This window comes from Hordeum vulgare, chromosome 2H (assembly GCF_904849725.1).
Source record: "Hordeum vulgare subsp. vulgare chromosome 2H, MorexV3_pseudomolecules_assembly, whole genome shotgun sequence".
NCBI classification, from domain to species: domain Eukaryota; kingdom Viridiplantae; phylum Streptophyta; class Magnoliopsida; order Poales; family Poaceae; genus Hordeum; species Hordeum vulgare.
This window is the reverse complement of record NC_058519.1, coordinates 81,181,983-81,195,320: the sequence shown is the minus strand read 5'-3', so window position 1 is coordinate 81,195,320 and position 13,338 is coordinate 81,181,983.

Genomic DNA, 13,338 nt, shown 5'->3' with positions numbered 1-13,338 from the left:
GATTTGCACGTCGTTGATCGAAAGGGTGCTGATAACCCTGTAGCAGATAACTTGTCTAAGCTAGAGAATGTCCTTGATGACCCACGACCTATTGATGACAACTTTCCTGATGAGAAACTAAATGTCATCCGCACTTCACATAGTGCACCGTGGTATGCTGATTATGCAAACTATATCGTAGCCAAATACATACCACCCAGTTTCACCTATCAGCAAAAGAAGAAATTCTTCTTTGATTTGAGACACTACTTTTGGGATGATCCTCACCTTTATAAGGAAGGAGTAGATGGTGTTATTAGACGTTGTGTGCCTGAACATGAACAAGGACAGATCTTGCAGAAGTGTCATTCCGAAGCCTACGGAGGACACCACGCTGGAGACAGAACTGCCCATAAGGTATTGCAATCAGGTTTCTATTGGCCCACTCTCTTCAAGGATGCCCGTAAGTTTGTCTTGTCTTGTGACAAATGCCAAAGAATAGGGAATATCAGTAAGCGTCAGGAAATGCCTATGAACTATTCACTTGTCATTGAAACATTTGATGTATGGGGCTTTGATTATATGGGACCTTTCCCGAGTTCCAATGGGTACCTTACTAAGTGGGTAGAAGCTATCCCCACTAAAAATGCTGATCACCACACCTCTATTAAGATGCTTAAAGAAGTCATTTTCCCAAGATTTGGAGTCCCTAGATATTTGATGACTGATGGCGGTTCACACTTCATTCATGGTGTTTTACGCAAGATGCTCGCTAAGTATGATGTCAACCATAGAGTTGCATCTCCTTATCATCCTCAGTCTAGTGGTCAAGTGGAGTTGAGTAATAGGGAGATCAAACTAGTCCTACAAAAGACCGTCAATAGATCTCGGAAGAATTGGTCTAGCAAACTTGACGATGCACTATGGGCTTATATGACTGCCTATAAGAATCCCATGGGCATGTCGCCGTATAAAATGGTTTATGGTAAGGCCTCTCATTTACCTCTTGAGCTGGAACACAAAGCTTATTGGGCAATCAAAGAGCTCAACTTTGATTTCAAACTTACCGGTGAGAAGCGGTTGTTTGACATCAGCTCATTCGATGAATGGAGGGCCCAGGCATATGAGAATGCCAAGTTGTTCAAGGAAAAGGTTAAGAGATGGCACGACAAACGAATACAGAAATGAGAGTTCAATGTAGGTGATTATGTCCTGCTATACAATTCTCATTTAAGATTCTTCGCAGGCAAGCTTCTCTCTCAATGGGAAGGTCCTTATGTTATCGAGGAAGTATATCGTTCCGGTGCCATCAAAATCAATAACACCGAAGAAATTTTCCTAGAGTGGTAAATGGGCAAAGAATCAAGCATTACATCTCTGGTACTCCCATAAATGTTGAGACCAATATCATCAATGTCATAACTCCACACGAGTACATAAGGGATGTTTATCAGCCTGTTTCAGACCCTGAATACGAAGAGGTATCTATTTCGGTAAGAAATTGGACTCTGATGCTTTTCCAATAGGAATTTTCCTCCGTTTTGGAATTTTTGGAAAATTAGAAAAATAAAAAGCAGTTCGGAGAGCGCACGGGGCCGCCACAAGCTTGGCCACCGCCACCTACCCCCCTGGTGGCGGAGAGAGGGCTTGTGGGCACCTCGTGTGCCTCCCGGACTCCGTTTTCTTGCGGAGCACTCCTTCTGGTCCAGAAAAAATCAATATATATTCGCCCGAAGGTTTTGATCTCCGTATCGCGCAGTTTTCCTCTGTTTTCGTTTCAAGCTTGTTGTCTGCCGCAGATTTAGAGCAAAGATGTCTCAGGAATCTGTTGGGGAGAATGATCTTCACCAAGTTCATGAAGAAGTAGATGCTGATCTGAAAAGAGTAGAAGTCACGGAAGCCAGGGACCAAGCTAAGGAGAAAACCCAAGCTAGGGAGGAAGTTCAACCTATGTTCAATATTGAAGACGTTGAAGGAGTAGATTTTCTCCAACCCTTCCTCCACGTGTTGTCTCCATCATTGAATGAACTCTTAAGGTTTTGCGAAACAACTCATGCTCGCAATATTTCCCTTTCTCGTGAAGTTGTTTTGCTGGAAAACCATGTCGCAGATCTCAAAGGTATAAATCAAAGATTGATAGCTCTCTTGGAATCAAAAGCAACAACTCCACCACCATCACCACCAAAGGAAGACAACTAAGCATTGGTATGGGCAATCCCCTTGGCTTCTGCCAAGCTTGGGGGAGTTCCCCTGGTATCGTATCACCTTTATATCTTTTGCTTTTACCTTTGTTTTAGTTCTTTCCTTTTTAGTTTTTATTTCTTCTCTTAGAGGAATAAGTGTTTAGTATTTAGTTTGAGTCTTTTGCTTTTGTCTCTCCCCCGATGTATTCGAGCTTCAAACCTCAAAAGTGCATGACAACCTCTACTTCCCTCTGCGAAGGGCCTATCTTGTACCTTTACGTTTTGCCCTTGTAAGAGTCATGGTGATCTTCACCAATTCCCTATTTTTGCCTTTGTCTTGGCTACCGTCACATGCTTGGGAAAGATCTATATTCTTATATCAACTTGGAGTTGAGTACTTATGCTTTATTATTGTTGACTTTACCCTTGAGGTAAATAGTTGGGAGGCAAAACTATAAGCCCCTATCTTCCTCTGTGTCCAGCTGAAACTTTGACACCATGAGTACCACGTGAGTTGTAACAATTGTGGAAAACAAAAGAGATGATTGAGTATGTGGATTTGCCTTACAAGCTCTTACTTGACTCCTTCTGATGTTGTGATAAATTGCAATTGCCTCACTGACTTTGGACTATTGTTGGTTACTTCTCGGTAAGGTTTTTGCTTCATGCTTTGCTTTGTGAAGGAATTGTTACCTTCCCATAAGAATATTTATGATGTATTGTTGTCCTATGTGTGATCACGATGCCCTCATGTTCGTATTATGTTTTATCGACACCTTCGTCCCTCAACATGTGGACATGTTTATGGAACTTGGTTTTCGCTTGAGGACAAGCGAGGTCTAAGCTTGGGGGAGTTGATACGTCCATTTTGCATCATGCTTTCATGTTGTTATTTATTGCTTTATGGGCTGTTATATTACTTTGTGGTACCATATTCATACCTTTTCTCTCTTATTTTACAAGGTTTATTTGAAGAGGGAGAATTCAGGCAGCTGGAATTCTGGACTGGAAAAGGAGCAAATCTTAGTCTAGTATTCTGCACATCTCCAAACGCCCTGAAAAGTTACGTGGATTTTTTTGCGATTATATAAAAAATACTGGGCGAAAGAAGTACCGGAGGGGGGCTACCAGGGCGCTACAAGCCCTGCTACCGCCACCCCCTGGTGGCGGAGGGCAAGCTTGTGGGCTCCTTGACGGCCCACTGGCCCCCTCTTTTGCTATATGAAGGGGTTCGTTCCAGAAAAAAAAATTAATCGGGAGCTTTTTCGTGGTTTCGCCGCCGCCACGAGGCGGAACTTGAGCAGATCCAATCTAGAGCTCCGGCAGGACGATCCTGCCGGGGAAACTTCCCTCCCGGAGGGGGAAATCGTTGCCATAGTCATCACCAACAGTCCACTCGTCGGAGGGGAGGCATCTTCATCAACATCTTCATCAGCACCATCTCCTCTCCAATCCCTAGTTCATCTCTTGTAACCAATCTCCGTCTCACGACTCCGATTGGTACTTGTAAGGTTACTAGTAGTGTTGATTACTCTTTGTAGTTGATGCTAGTTGGATTACTTGGTGGAAGAGTTTATGTTCAGATCCTTGATGCTATTCATTACACCTCTCATCATGACTATGATTATGCTTTGTGAGTAGTTACTTTTGTTCCTGAGGACATGGGATAAGTCATGTTAATAATAGTCATGTGAATTTGATATTCGTTCGATATTTTGATACGTTGTATGTTGTTTTACCTCTAGTGGTGTTATGTGAACGTCGACTACATAACACTTCACCATACTTGGGCCTAGAGGAAGGCATTGGGGAGTAGTAAGAAGATGATGGGATGCTGGAGTGACAGAAGCTTAAACCCCAGTCTATGCGTTGCTTCGTAAGGGGCTGATTTGGATCCACTAGTTTAATTCTATGGTTAGACGTTGTCTTAATTCTTCTGTTGTAGTTGCGGATGCTTGCGAGAGGGGTTAATCATAAGTGGGATGCTTGTCCAAGTAAGGGCAGTACCCAAGCGCCGGTCCACCCACATATCAAACTATCAAAGTAACGAACGCGAATCACATGAACATGATGAAACTAGCATGACAAAAATTACTGTGTGTCCTCAGGAGCGTTTTTCCTCCTATAAGACTTTGTTCAGGCTTGTCCCTTGCTACAAAAGGGATTGGGCCACTTGCTGCACCGTTGCTACTACGTGTTACTTGTTACTTTTCTCTTGCTACGTTTCACCTCACTACACCATCACTTGTTACCGCTACTTTCAGTGCTTCCAGTTATTACCTTGCTGAAAACCGTTTATCAGAGCCTTCTGCTCCTCGTTGGGTTCGACACTCTTACTTATCGAAAGGGCTACGATTGATCCCCGATACTTGTGGGTCATCAGTGACTTCGGCAAGCAAGCAAGCACACAAGCGAACAAAAAGCAAGCGAGAAAAAGGGCGAACGAAAAGGTAAACGAAAAAGGCAAATTGGTTAAGTGGGGGAGAGGAAAACGAGAGGCAACTGGCAACCAAAGTAAATGCAAGAGATGAGTTTGCGACACCTACTTGGATGAGTTCTTGACTTGATCTTCCTCCCGGCAACGGCGCCAGAAATTCTTCTTGCTACTTCTCAAACAACAGCGCCAGAAATTAACACGTTGACGGAGACTTGCTTGCGTTGTTTTTTCCCTTGAAGAGGAAAGGGTGATGCAGCAAAGGAGCAGTAAGTATTTCCCTCAGTTTGAGAACCAAGGTATCGATCCAGTAGGAGGGTCTCGTCAAGTCCAGAGTACCTGCGCAAACACAAACGAGCTTGCACCCAACGCTTCAAAGGGGTTGTCAATCCCTTCAAGATTATTTGCAAAGTGAGATCTGAAGGCGGAAAGTGCAACGAAGTAAAAAGTGTAAGGCTTAAAATATCATGTGGAGTAGAACCGGGGGCCATAGTGTTCGCTAGAGGCTTCTCTCAAAATAGCAAATATCACGGTGGGTGAACAAATTACTGTCGAGAAATTGATAGAACCGCGCAAAGTCATGACGATATCTAAGGCAATGATCATACATATAGGCATCACGTCCGAGACAAGTAGACGGATACTTTCTGCAGCTACTACTATTACTCCACACATCGACCGCTATCCAACATGCATCTAGTGTATTGAGTTCATGACGAACAGAGTAACGCCTTAAGAAAGATGACATGATGTAGAGGGATAATATCAAACCAATGATGAAAATCCCATCCTTTTACCCTTGATGGGAACAACATGATGTGTGCCTCGCTACCCCTTCTATCACTGGGTGAGGTCACCGCACGGTATGAACCCAAAAACAAGCACTTCTCCCATTGCAAGAATCATAGATCTAGTTGGCCAAACAAAACCCACAACTCGAAGAGAATTACAAGGATATTAAGAGAGATCAGAAGAAACTCAAATAAGATTCATAGATAATCTGATCATAAATCCACAATTCATCGGATCTCGACAAACACACCGCAACAGAAGATTACATCGGATAGATCTCCATGAAGATCATGGAGAACTTTGTATTGAAGATCCAAGAGAGAGAAGAAGCCATCTAGTTACTAGCTATGGACCCGTAGGTCTATGGTGAACTACTCACGCATTATCGGAGAGGTCATGGTGTTGATGAAGAATCCCCTCGTATCCGAATCCCCCCTCCGGCAGGGCACCATAACGTGCCCCAGATGGGATCTTGCGGAGACAAAAGCTTGCGGCGGCGGAAAAGTACTTTCGATGATCTCCTGGTTTTTTGTGGAATTTTTGGGTATATATAGGTGCAAAACCTAGGGCAAAGGAGGTCCAGGGGGCTCACAAGCCTAGTGGTTGCAGCCTCCCCGGTGGCCATGGTGAGGGGGCTTGTGGGGCCCCTGGGGACCCCCTGCCTTGGCTCTCAAGTCTCCCGATCTTCTTCTGTTATGGAAAAAATCTTTTCGGGGATTTTATTCCGTTTGGACTCCGTTTCAAAATCTCATGTGAAAGGGGTCAAAAACATGGAAAAAACAGGAACTGGCACTTGGCACTGAGTTAATAAGTTAGTCCCAAAAAATATATAAAAGGCATGCAAAACATCCAAAGTTTGACAAGATAATAGCACGAAACCATAAAAAATTATAGATACGTTGGAGACGTATCACTGCACCAGCTCACTGCCCCACCATTCAAAACATACACGTATCCGGTCTGTGACTTAGAGTCATCCAGATCTGTGTCGAAGCTAGCATCGACGTAACCCTTTACGACGAGCACTTCGTCACCTCCATAAACGAGAAACATCTCCTTAGTCCTCTTAAGGTACTTAAGGATATTCTTGATCGTTGTCCAGTGTTCCATACCGGGATAACTTTGGTACCTCCCTACCAAACTTATGGCAAGGCTTATATCAGGTCTGGTACACAGCATGGCATACATTAGAGAGCCTACGGCTGAAGCATAGGGAACAGTACTCATCTTCTCTCTATCTGCTGCCCTGGTCGGTGACTGAGTCTTACTCAATCTCATACCTTGTAAAACTGGCAAGAACCCTTTCTTTGAGTTTTTCATATTGAACTTCTTCAATATCTTGTCAAGGTATGTACTTCGCGAAAGACCTATGAGGCGTCTCGATCTATCTCTATAGATCTTGATGCCTAATATGTATGCAGCTTCTCCAAGGTCCTTCATTGAAAAACTCTTGTTCAAATAGGCCTTTATGCTCTCCAACATCTCTATATTATTCCCTATCAATAATATGCCATCCACATACAGTACGAGGAAAGCTACACAGCTCCCACTCACTTTCTTGTACAGACAGGCTTCTCCGTAAACATGTATGAACCGAAACGCTTTAATCACCTCATTGAAGGGAATGTTCCAACTCCCAGATGCTTGCACCAGCCCATAGATGGAGCACTGGAGTTTGCACACTTTGTTAGCACCCTTAGGGTCGACAAAACCTTCTGGTTGCATCATATACAACTCTTCCTTAAGATTCCCGTTAAGGAACATTGTTTTGACGTTCATTTGCCAAATTTCATAATCATGAAAAGCGGCAATTGCTAACATGATTTGGACTGACTTCAGCTTCGCTACGGGAGAGAAAGTATCCTCGTAGTCAACTCCTTGAATTTGTCGAAAACCCTTTGCGACAAGTCGAGCTTTATAAACGGTCACATTACCGTTTGCATCAGTCTTCTTCTTGAAGATCCATTTATTTTCTATGGCTCGCCGGTCATCAGGCAAGTCCACCAAAGTCCATACTTTGTTCTCATACATGGATCCTATCTCGGATTTCATAGCCTCAAGCCATTTGTTGGAATCCGGGCCCGCCATTGCTTCTTCATAGTTCGAAGGTTCACCGTTGTCTAACAACATGATTTCCATCACAGGGTTGCCGTACCACTCTGGTGCGGAGCGTGCCCTTGTGGACCTTCGCGGTTCAGTAGTGACTTGATCCGAAGCTTCATGATCATTATCATTAACTTCCTCTTCAGTTGGTGTAGGCGCCACATGAACAATTTCCCGCGCTGCACTACTTTCCAGTTCAAGAGGGGGTGCAATTACCTCATCATGTTCTACTTTCCTCCCACTTACTTCTTTCGAGAGAAACTCTTTCTCTAGAAAGGATCCGTTCTTGGCAACAAGGGGTTTACCTTCGGATCTAAGATAGAAGGTATACCCAATAGTTTCCTTAGGGTATCCTATGAATACGCATTTCTCCGCTTTGGGTTCGAGCTTCTCTGGTTGAAGTTTCTTCACATAAGCATCACAGCCCCAAACTTTAAGAAACGACAACTTAGGTTTCTTTCCAAACCATAGTTCATACGATGTCGTCTCAACGGATTTAGACGGTGCCCTATTTAAAGTGAATGCTGCAGTTTCTAATGCGTATCCACAAAATGATAGCGGTAAGTCGGTAAGAGACATCATAGATCGTACCATATCTAATAAAGTGCGATTACGACGTTCACACACTCCGTTGCGTTGCGGTGTGCCAGGCGGCGTGAGTTGTGAAACGATTCCACACTTCCTTAGGTGTGTGCCAAACTCGTGACTCAAATATTCTCCTCCACGATCAGATCATAGACACTTAATTTTTCTCTCACATTGATTCTCAACCTCACTCTGAAATTCTTTGAACTTTTCAAACGTCTCAGATTTGTGCTTCATCAAGTCGATATACCCATACCTACTCAAATCATCGGTGAGAGTGAGAACATAACGGTAGCCACCGCGAGCTTCAACGTTCATTGGACCACACACATCAGTATGTATTATTTCCAATAAGTCAGTCACTCTCTCCATTATTCCTGAGAATGGAGTCTTAGTCATCTTGCTTATGAGGCACGGTTCGCATGTGTCAAATGATTCAAAGTTAAGAGACTCTAACAGTCCATCAGTATGGAGCTTCTTGCTATCCCACAGACAACAGCGCTAGAAATTGACATGTTGACAGAGGTTGGGCTTACGTTGGTTCTTCCCTTGAAGAGGAAAGGGTGATGCAGCACAGGAGCAGTAAGTATTTCCCTCAGTTTGAGAACCAAGGTATCGATCCAGAAGGAGGGTCTCGTCAAGTCCAGAGTACCTGCGCAAACACAAACAAGCTTGCACCCAACGCTTCAAAGGTGTTGTCAATCCCTTCAAGATTGTTTGCAAAGTGAGATCTGAAGTCAGAAAGTGCAACGAAGTAAAAAGTGTAAGGCTGAACATATGGTGTGGAGTAGACCCTGGGGGGCATAGTGTTCACTAGAGGCTTCTCTCAAAATAGCAAGTATCACGGTGGGTGAACAAATTACTGTCGAGCAATTGATAGAACCGCGCAAAGTCATGGCGATATCTAAGGCAATGATCATGCATATAGGCATCACGTCCGAGACAAGTAGACCAATACTTTCTGCATCTACTACTATTACTCCACACATCGACCGCTATCCAGCATGCATCTAGTGTATTGAGTTCATGACGAATAGAGTAATGCTTTAATCAAGATGACATGATGTAGAGGGATAATCTCAAACCAATGATGAAAACCCCATCTTTTTACCCTTGATGGCAACAACATGATGCGTGCCTCGCTACCCCTTTTGTCACTCGGTGAGGTCACCGCACGGTATGAACCCAAAACCAAGCACTTCTTCCATTGCAAGAATCATAGATCTAGTTGGCCAGACAAAACCCACAACTCGAAGAGAATTAGAAGGATATGAAATCATGCATAAGAGAGATCAGAAGAAACTCAAATAAGATTCATAGATAATCTGATCATAAATCCACAATTCATCGGATCTTGACAAACACACCGCAAAAGAAGATTACATCGGATAGATCTCCATGTAGATCATGGAGAACTTTGTATTGAAGATCCAAGAGAGAGAAGAAGCCATCTAGTTACTAGCTATGGACCCGTAGGTCTATGGTGAACTACTCACGCATCATCACAGAGGTCATGGTGTTGATGAACAAGCCCTCCGTGTCCGAATCCCCCCTCCGGCAGGGCACCAGAACGTGCCCCAGATGGGATCTTGCGGAGACAGAAGCTTGCGGCAGCGGAAAAGTGATTTCGATGATCTCCTGATTTTTTCTCGAATTTATGGGAATATATAGGGGAAAGACCTAGGTCAGGGGACGTCCAGGGGGCCCACAAGCCTGGATGGCGGCCCTCCCTGGCCGCGGGGTGGGGGCTTGTGGGGCCCCTGGGGCTCCCGTGCCTTGGCTCCCAAGTTCCCCGATCTTCTTCTGTTCCAAAAAAATCTTTTCGGGGATTTTCTTCCGTTTGGACTCCTTTTCAAAATCTCCTGTGAAAGGGGTCAAAAACATGGAAAAACAGGAACTGGCACTTGGCACTGAGTTAATAAGTTAGTCCCAAAAAATATATAAAAGGCATGCAAAACATCTAAAGTTTGACAAGATAATAGCATGAAACCATAAAAAATTATAGATACGTTGGAGACGTATCAAGCATCCCCAAGCTTAACTCCTGCTCATCCTCGAGTAGGGAAGTGATAAAGAATGAATTTTTGATGTGCAATGCTACCTAGCATAGTTGTCCTTTGCAACTTCTTTCACGTGACATGAATGTTCAGATCCGTAAGATTCAAAACAATAGTTTGCTATTGAGATGAAAACAGTAATACTTCAAGCAAATTAGCAAAGTAATCATGAACTTTGAAAATAAGAAGGCCAAAGAAAGTTATCCCTACAAAATCATATAGTGTGGCTATGCTCCATCATCCTCACACAACTAATGTAAATCATGCACAACCCCGAAATTGGCCAAGTAATTGTTTTCGCACTCTTACTTTCTCAAATTTTTTATAACTATCACGCAATACATGAGCGCGAGCCATGGATATAGCACTATAGGTGGAATAGAGTGTGGTGGTGGTTGTGAGACAAAAAGGAGGAGATGGTCACATTGACTCGGCGTATCAATAGGCTATGGAGATTCCCATTAATAGATATCAATGTGAATGAGTAGGGATTGCCATACAAGAGATGCACTAGAGCTATAAGTATGTGAAAGCTCAATAAGAAAACTAGTGGGTGTGCAACCAACTTGCTTGCTCACGAAGACCTAGGGCAATTTTGAGGAATCCCATCATTGGAATATACAAGCCAAGTGATAAAACGAAGATTCCCACTAGCATATGGTAGTGACAAAGCAAGAAGCTCTCGATCATGAAGAACATGGTGCTAACATGAAGCACAAGTGTGAAAAAAGATAGTAGCATTGTCCCTTCTCTCTTTTTGTTTCTTTTCTTTTTATTCATTTGGGCTCTTAGGCCTGGGTTTTTTCTACTCTCTTTTTTTTGGGCTCTTTGGCCTCTTTTTTTGCCTCACATGGGACGATGCTCTAATAATGATGATCATCACAGTTTTATTTACTCACAGCTCAAAGATCACAAGGATGATGACTCCATAGGAAATGCCTCCGGCGGTGTACCGGGATGTGCAACGATCTAGCATGGCGTATGACGTTGAAACATCTCGCTAGCTATCTTACGATTATGCAACGGCAATATGAGAGTGACGGCACAAGTCATGAGACGGAACGGTGGAGGTTGCATGGCAATATATCTCGGAGTGGCTATGAAAATGCCATAGTAGGTAGGTATGGTGGTTGTTTTGAGGAAGAGATTTGGTGGGTTTGTGCACCGGCGAGAATTGCGCGGCACTAGAGAGGCTAGCAATGATGGAAGGTGAAAGTGCATCTATACCATGGGCTCACATTAGTCATGTAGAACTCACATACTTATTGCGAAAGTTTTAATTAGTAATCGAAACAAAGTGCTAAACACATACTCCGAGGGTAAGGGTTGGTAGGTGTAAACCATCGCGCGATCCCGACCTCAACACAAAGGATGACAATCAATAGATCAATTATGCTCTGACTTCCTAACATAGCGGTTCACCATACGTGCATGTTACGGGAATCACTAACTTCAACACAAGTATCTCTAGATTCACAACACCCTACTAACATAACTCTCAATATTACCGAATCCATGTCTCAAAACTAATTGAGAGGAATCGAAACTTCTCTTTCTACTCAATGCACATGAAGATGGAGGTTTTTGCATCCTCTTTGGGTACCTAGCACGTTTGAGACTTCTTTCATAGCATAAGCCAACTACCAAGTCATGCACCGCCGTGCTCTAAAGATATAAGTGAAGCACAAGAGCAAAAGTATCTAGCTCAAAAGATATAAGTGAAGCACTAGAGAAAAAGTATCTAGCTCAAAAGATATAAGTGAAGCACTATGAGCATTGTAGCAAAATCACGATGAGTGCATGTATCTCTCTCAAAAAGGTGTGCAGAAAGGATGATTGTGACACAACAAAAAGAAAATACTCCTAAGATACAAGACGCTCCAAGCAAAACATATATCATGTGGTGAATAAAAATATAGCTCCAAGTAATGTTACCGATGGATTGAAGACGAAAGAGGGGATACCTTCCCGGGGCATTCACAAGCTTAGGCTTTTTGGTGTCCTTGAATTTGGCTTGGGATGCCTTGGCCATCCCCAAGCTTGAGCTCTTTCCACTCCTTATCTCTTTGTCCATGAGAACATCGCCCAAAACTTGAAAACTTCACAACACACAACTTAAACATAAACTTGTGATAACATTAGTACAAGAAAACAAACTACCACTTCTTTCGGTACTATAGCAAACTTGAATTCTATCTATATTGATGATGGACTACTGTATTCTCACTTTTCCCTGGCTAGTACCCCCCGATACTAACCATAGTTTCATCAAAACAAGCAACCAACTCAACAAAAACAGAATCTGTCAAAAACATACCAGTCTGTAGAAATCTGTATACTTAGTATACTTCTGGTACCTCAAAAAATCTGAACAATTACGAATGCCTGGTAAAAAAGCATATAAATCAGCATAAAAAATAATCAACTCAAAATCTCTTTCGGAACAAAAATGAAAAATCATCTCGTGAGCGAAAAGTTTCTGTCTTTTTCCAGCAGGATCAAACAACCATTACCAAGACTAGTCATAAAGGCTTTGCTTGGCTCAAACACAAAAAGAAACACAAAAAACACAACCACAACATAATTATGAAAGTGCGGACACAACAAAACAGAAATAAAAGATAAATTCATTGGTTTGCCTCCCAATAAACGCTATTGTTTAACGCCCTTAGCTAGGCATTGAAGCGATAGAATCACATATCGTCGTCTTTGGTGCTCAAACCATAAGTGGCCCTCATCATGGATTCATAAGCAAATCTTATTTTGTTTCTAGGAAAGTGTTCGATCCCTTCCTTAAAGGAAATTGGAATCTAATATTCGCTTCCTTCATATCGATGATAGCACCGATAGTCCTTAGGAAAGGTCTACCAAGAATAATAGGGAATGTAGGATTGAAATCAATGTCAAGCACAATGAAATCCACGGGTACATAGTTCCTATTTGCAATAATAAGAACATCATTAATCCTTCCCATGGGTTTCTTGAGAGTAGAATCAGCAAGATGCAAATTAAGAGAACACTCTTCAATCTCATTAAAACCCAGAACATCACATAAAGACTTTGGAATCGCAGAAACACTAGCACCCAAATCACACAAAGCATTGCACTCATAGTTTTTGATTTTGATTTTGATGGTAGGTTCCCACTTGTCATGAAGCTTTCTCGGGATAGAGGCTTCCAATTCAAGTTTCTCTTCAAGAGATTT